The sequence below is a fragment of the Herpailurus yagouaroundi genome, unplaced genomic scaffold (genome assembly GCF_014898765.1).
Source record: "Herpailurus yagouaroundi ecotype Mexico unplaced genomic scaffold, PumYag 100, whole genome shotgun sequence".
In the NCBI taxonomy this organism is placed as follows: Eukaryota; Metazoa; Chordata; class Mammalia; order Carnivora; family Felidae; genus Herpailurus; species Herpailurus yagouaroundi.
This window is the reverse complement of record NW_024412391.1, coordinates 20,941,846-20,947,845: the sequence shown is the minus strand read 5'-3', so window position 1 is coordinate 20,947,845 and position 6,000 is coordinate 20,941,846.

The following is a 6,000-nucleotide window of genomic DNA, read 5'->3' as shown; positions in this document are numbered from 1 at the left end:
TCATATATTGTTCGGTCTCTAGGATTTAGCATAATGCCTGGCAGCAAAGTGTTTAATGCAGTGAATGAGAGAGGGCACGAAGTGGGCAAAATATTAATATGGGCTTTTTAATTTTTTTTTCAACGTTTATTTATTTTTGGGACAGAGAGAGAGACAGAGCATGAACGGGGGAGGGGCAGAGAGAGAGGGAGACACAGAATCGGAAACAGGCTCCAGGCTCCGAGCCATCAGCCCAGAGCACGACGCGGGGCTCGAACTCACGGACCGCGAGATCGTGACCTGGCTGAAGTCGGACGCTTAACCGACTGCGCCACCCAGGCGCCCCAATATGGGCTTTTTATGGGGCGCTTGGGTGGCTCAGTGGGTTAAGCGTTGTACTTCAGCTCAGGTCATGATCTCCCCATTGGTGAGTTCACACCCCGCATCGGGCTCTGGGCTGACAGCTCGGACCCTGGAGCCTGCTCCTGGTTCTTTGTCTCCCTCGCTCTCTGCCCCTCCCCCACTCATGCGCTGTCTCTCTCCGGCTCTCAAAAATGAATAAATGTTAAAACAAAATTTAAGTGGCTTTTTAGATACTTGGACTCAGTAACTTTGGGATGAAGAAGTTTGAAGATTTCGTTGTAGCGCTCAGATGTTACCATTTGCCTAAAATACATACCATGAATGTGGCCATAACTATGTTCGTGATATTACTTGATTAATGCCGGACTGCAAATTGTACAGTTTGAGCACTCTTAAAAAAAAGCAAAAACCTGTACCGTCTTACTTTTTCTTTTATTGCTGCTTATCTCACAGCCCTGGTTTCCAGCTGATTTTGCCTGTTTTCTGCATGTTATTTCAGTTTAAAGATTTATTTATTCTTTCATTGATCTGATATTTATTGAACACCTACTATGTTATCCAAATTAAGATAGTATTTCATAGATTGTTGTTAAGTGTATCAGTTAAGTAGGAAAGAATTATTATCTATAATTCCTGGAAGATCTACTTCTTAGAATTCCTATGCTAAATCTGTATTTAATAAGGGTCAAATTACATGACTTTGTGTACGTCAGTTAACTTCTCAGAGAATTCATTCTATATATATAAAGAAAGAGCTGGGTAATACTGGATGAGTTTGAAATCATTTTGAGCTCTACAGTAACGTAATTCCAGTCTATTACGTAAGCCCTGTTTTGGGTGATTTCAAATGAAAAAATAGACAGTATAAGTAGCAAAGCAAAACTGGGGTTCAGTACGTACTCTTCAATTGCATTTACTACAAGACCAGGCCAAGGAAGATATAGCAAATATTCTTCTCCTTTCAGAAGGAGAGAGGGGATACTCATAAAACATGAGTGGGACATTGCAGCAACATTAACATGTTTTTTCTTCCTCTTTATGAAAACGGTTAGCCATAAGTAAATACGCTGGGAACATGCTTTCTAGAAAGAGAACATAGAAACCCAAACCAACAGAAAGTAACTGAAGAGTACTTGAAAATACAAGATGAATTCAAATCATCAGGAAGAGGCTTTAGCTTGTTGTTTTGAAGAATTCTTGGAAGACTAGAAAAAGCTCATCTCTTTTTTTAATTAATTTATTTTTATTTTGAGAGGGAGAGAGAGTGCATGTGTGCACGTGAGAGGGGGAGGGGCAGAGAGAGAGAAGGGAGAGAGAATCCCAAGCAGGCTCCACACTGTCAGTACAGAGCCCAGTGTGGGGCTCTGAATTCACAAACCATGAGATCGTGACTGGAGCTGAAATTAAGAATCAGATGCATAACCGACTGAACCACCTAGGCACTCCCAAAGGCCATCTGTTTTTATTTATATATTTTTTATTATTTTATTTTGTTTTGTTTTTGAGAGAGAGAGAGACAGAGTGCAAGTGGGAGAGGGGCAGAGAGAGAGGGAGACACCGAATCTGCAGCAGGCTCCAGGCTCTGAGCTATGGGCACAGAGCCTGAGGTGGGACTCAAACTCACGGACCGTGAGAGCTTGACCTGAGCTGAAGTCAGATGCTTAACCCACTGAGCCACCCAGGCACCCAAGGCCATCTGTTTTTAAACTGAGAGGCAAGGTTTGGAGAAGAACATTTCTTGAATAGAAGTATCTTAAATGTTTCTCAGAGGAACCGAGCTCCCTGGCAAACATTTTCCAACTCAGGACCAGGAGTGATTATAGGGGAAAAGTTCCTACACCTGCTGCTAATTAAGACATACTATTCAAGTACAGGATAAAGGGAGGGCAGGACATTTGGAATGCCAAAGACATAAGTTTAAATAACTGCTTGTTCACTGATACAAGCTTTAGGAATATGGACCAGTCTGCAGGAGTATAAGTTTGTGTTTTGAATATCTGATGGTAAAGTCATCTTCTGTAGGATCAGACCAGTTCTTAACCTAGGTAGTCCTAAAATGGAACATTCTGGTTGACACAAATAATGTAAGTATTGCTAAGTAACTATGAAGTTGAGGAAATTTGAAGCGTGTCCTTTTTGAGTTGCTAATACATAAGAATAATATTAATAAGATATAATAATAGTGGCTAGTATTTAGTGAGCGTTTATTCTACAAAAGACTCTGTTCTCTCTATATATGTTAATTCATCTACTCAATATTGTAGGTCCCTGAAAATATCAACCATGAGAGAATATTCGTATAATTATAAATTAGTTACATGTTCTTGGAAATTCTGAGGAATTGTAAAAGGCTAGAATGAACAAAGGAAGAATCATCACAGTTATTTGCAACATCTATGGCGATGTTTCTCCAAGAGAGGTCCCCAACAGAACCACTTGGGTGCTTAGCCCACCATAGACTTAGATTCAGATCCAGTGGCTGAGAATTAGCTTGGAAAAGAGATAGTGTCTCATGTGATAAATAATGGATCCAAGACTTTTCACAGAATCAGGGAACTTTCTGAATGTGAAATATTCAGAGTCTGAAACAGAAATTCCTGCATGAAAATTCTGTAAGACTCAGAGAGGTGAAGAATTCAAATGTAATCATTGCCATACACATCGTGAAAATGAAGTAGTAATTTAAAATCTTTCCACAATTAAAAGTCCCATCCAAGATGGTTTGCTCAGGAGTTCTGTTGAATACTTAAGAAGAAATAATAGGAATTCCTCAGAAGTTCTTTCAGAAAATTAAGAGTGGAGCATTTCTCACCTCATTCTCTGGAGCCAGTATTACTCAGAGAATAAAACCAGAAAAGGGGGGTGCCTGGGTGGCTCAGTTGGTTAAACGTCTGACTTCAGCTCAGGTCATGATCTCACCGTTTGTGGCTTCAAGCCCCACATCAGGCTCTGTGCTGACAGCTTGGAGCCTGGAGTTTGCTTCGGATTCTGTGTCTCCCTGTCTCTCTTCCCCTCCCCTGCTCATGCTCTGTCTCAAAAATAAACATGAAAAAAATTTTTAATTAAAAAAAAAATAAAACCAGAGAAGGACATCACAAGGAAAAACATACAAACTATCGACCAATATTCCTCAAAAATAGGAAAGAAGGAACAAATAAGTCACTGGCACTTAAATCCTTCTCTGGTTTTGCTTTCAGGAACCCCACCTAAGATAATAGTAACGTTCCAAATCTAAAAAGAACCAAGAAGAAGAGTGGAGGGATAGGGAAAGAAGTTTTATAAGGGAAATTCCTATAAAGGACATTATTGGGCATAATTTGGGAAATTTGAAAATGTACTGGATATTAGGAAATATGGCTGTTTCAATGCTTAATTTCTTGGCTCTGATAATGATGCTGAGTTCAGCTGGAGAATGTTCCTGTTCTTAGGAGATACATGATGAAGTGTTTACAAGTGAAGCATCACTAATATCTGTAACTTATTTTCAAACGGTAAGAAAAAAAAGAGAGCAGGTGTGAAAACTGTTAATAATTTGTGATTCCAAGTGAATAATGTACACATATTCATTATCCTTTTGATTTTTCTGTTCATCTTTTTTTAAAAAATAAAATGGATTAGAGAAGTGAAAAAACCACAGCTACCACTACATACCTATCAGAATGGCTAAAATTTTTAAAAATTAAAAACAGGCAATACCAATTACTGTTGGCAATATGGAGAAAGTGATGTGGGCTCTCATACACCGCTGGTGAGAGGGCAAAATGGTACAGCAGCTTTGGCAAACAGGTGGTCATTTCTCATAGTTAAAAAGTAGACTTACCGGGGCACCTGGGTGGCTCAGTCGGTTGGGCGGCCGACTTCGGCTCAGGTCACGATCTCACAGTCCGTGAGTTCGAGCCCCACATCAGGCTCTGGGCTGATGGCTCAGAGCCTGGAGCCTGCTTCCGATTCTGTGTCTCCCTCTCTCTCTGCCCCTCCCCCAATCATGCTCTGTCTCTCTCTGTCTCAAAAATAAAAAAAACGTTAAAAAAAAAAAAAGTAGACTTACCTAAATTTCCTCTCCTAGCTGTTTACCAGAGATATGAAAACTTATGTCCACATATAAAACTATACATCAATGTTTATAGTGACTTTATTCATAACAAACTGGAAACTGGAGACAGTGCAAATGTCCCTTAACTGGGAAAGGCATACACTGTGATACATCCATACAATAAAATATTACTTCACAATAAAAAGAAATAAACTACTGATACAGCAACATGGATGAATATCCAATATATTACGCAAAGACTCAAAAGCTATATATTGTATAATCCATTTATATGACAGTCTGAAAAAGGTAAATTATAAGGACAGAAAACAGATCAGTAGGTGGGCTGAGGGTGAAATAAGGAGTTGGCTACAAAGACACATGCCTCCATGTGTCTTTGGAGACTTCCTAGAAAGATAGAACTGTTCTATAGAACTATAGAACTTTCTAGAATGATAGAACTGTTCTATACTTTTTGGTGGTGGTTACATGATGATATGTGCTCAGGACTATATGCTAAAAGGGGTGAATGTACTTTATATCTTAATAAAAAATGTATCTTAATTTTAAAACTAAATAACTAAATGTTATTTAAAAAGTCAAGTCAGTCCTCTCTCTAAACCATCCAATGGAGTCTTACCCAGAATAAACAGCAAAGTCATTGCAATAGCTTATCATCTGGCATCCTTTCAGCTCTCTGATCTCATATGGTACTTCTCTTCCCCTCCCTCAATCTGTTCGAGCCACATTGGCCACTTTCTATTCCCGAAACCTATCAAGTCATGTGTCCACCTCAGAGCCTTTGCACCTCACCTATTCCCTCTGCTCTTCCCCCAGATGGCTATATAACTTGTTTACTCTAATATCACCTTTACACTAACATCTTCTTCCTAATCCCTCCTTACACTGGTACTCCTTTTGTCCATGTTACTTTTCATTATCAAACATACCATGTGTATATAATACTTTAACATTTATTTAGTATAATTTCTGTCTCTCTCAAGAGAGGGGAGGGCTTCTTCAGAATTTTTTAACAGCTATGGCATATGCACTCACAACAGTGCTTAACATATAGTAGTAAGTTGAATAAATGGTATTCATTGGTTGAATAAATGAATTGAGATATAATGGAAGAGTCATTATTTCACCCATCCATGCTCTACACTCAATTTCACTTGCATACTTTTTATAACACACTAAAAATCAATCTTATCATAATTATTAAGGAAGTGGACCTTTATTCTAATTCCACTTTTATGAGAAAAAAGTAAATGATGAAAAAACAGAATTATTAAGCATATATTTGTAAAAACAGTATCTACATGTCCATAGAATAAACACAAATTCATCTGGATTCAGATGTAAATCACTTAGATCTGAAATATGGAATGAAGTGCTCATTTGCTCTTCCTCCTCTGTGAAGCCTTCATTCCTATCTCTTTCCTCCCAACCACTGAGCTCTCAAAGGGAGTTGGTTCACTTTCAGCTTCCCACCATCCACTCTGTGCTTCATGCATGCTGCACTTGTCACACGAAATTTTATTTGCAAGGATCTTAAGGTTAAGAATGTTAGGGGCACCTGGGTGGCTCAGTTGGTCAAGCATCTGACTTTGGCTCAGGTCATA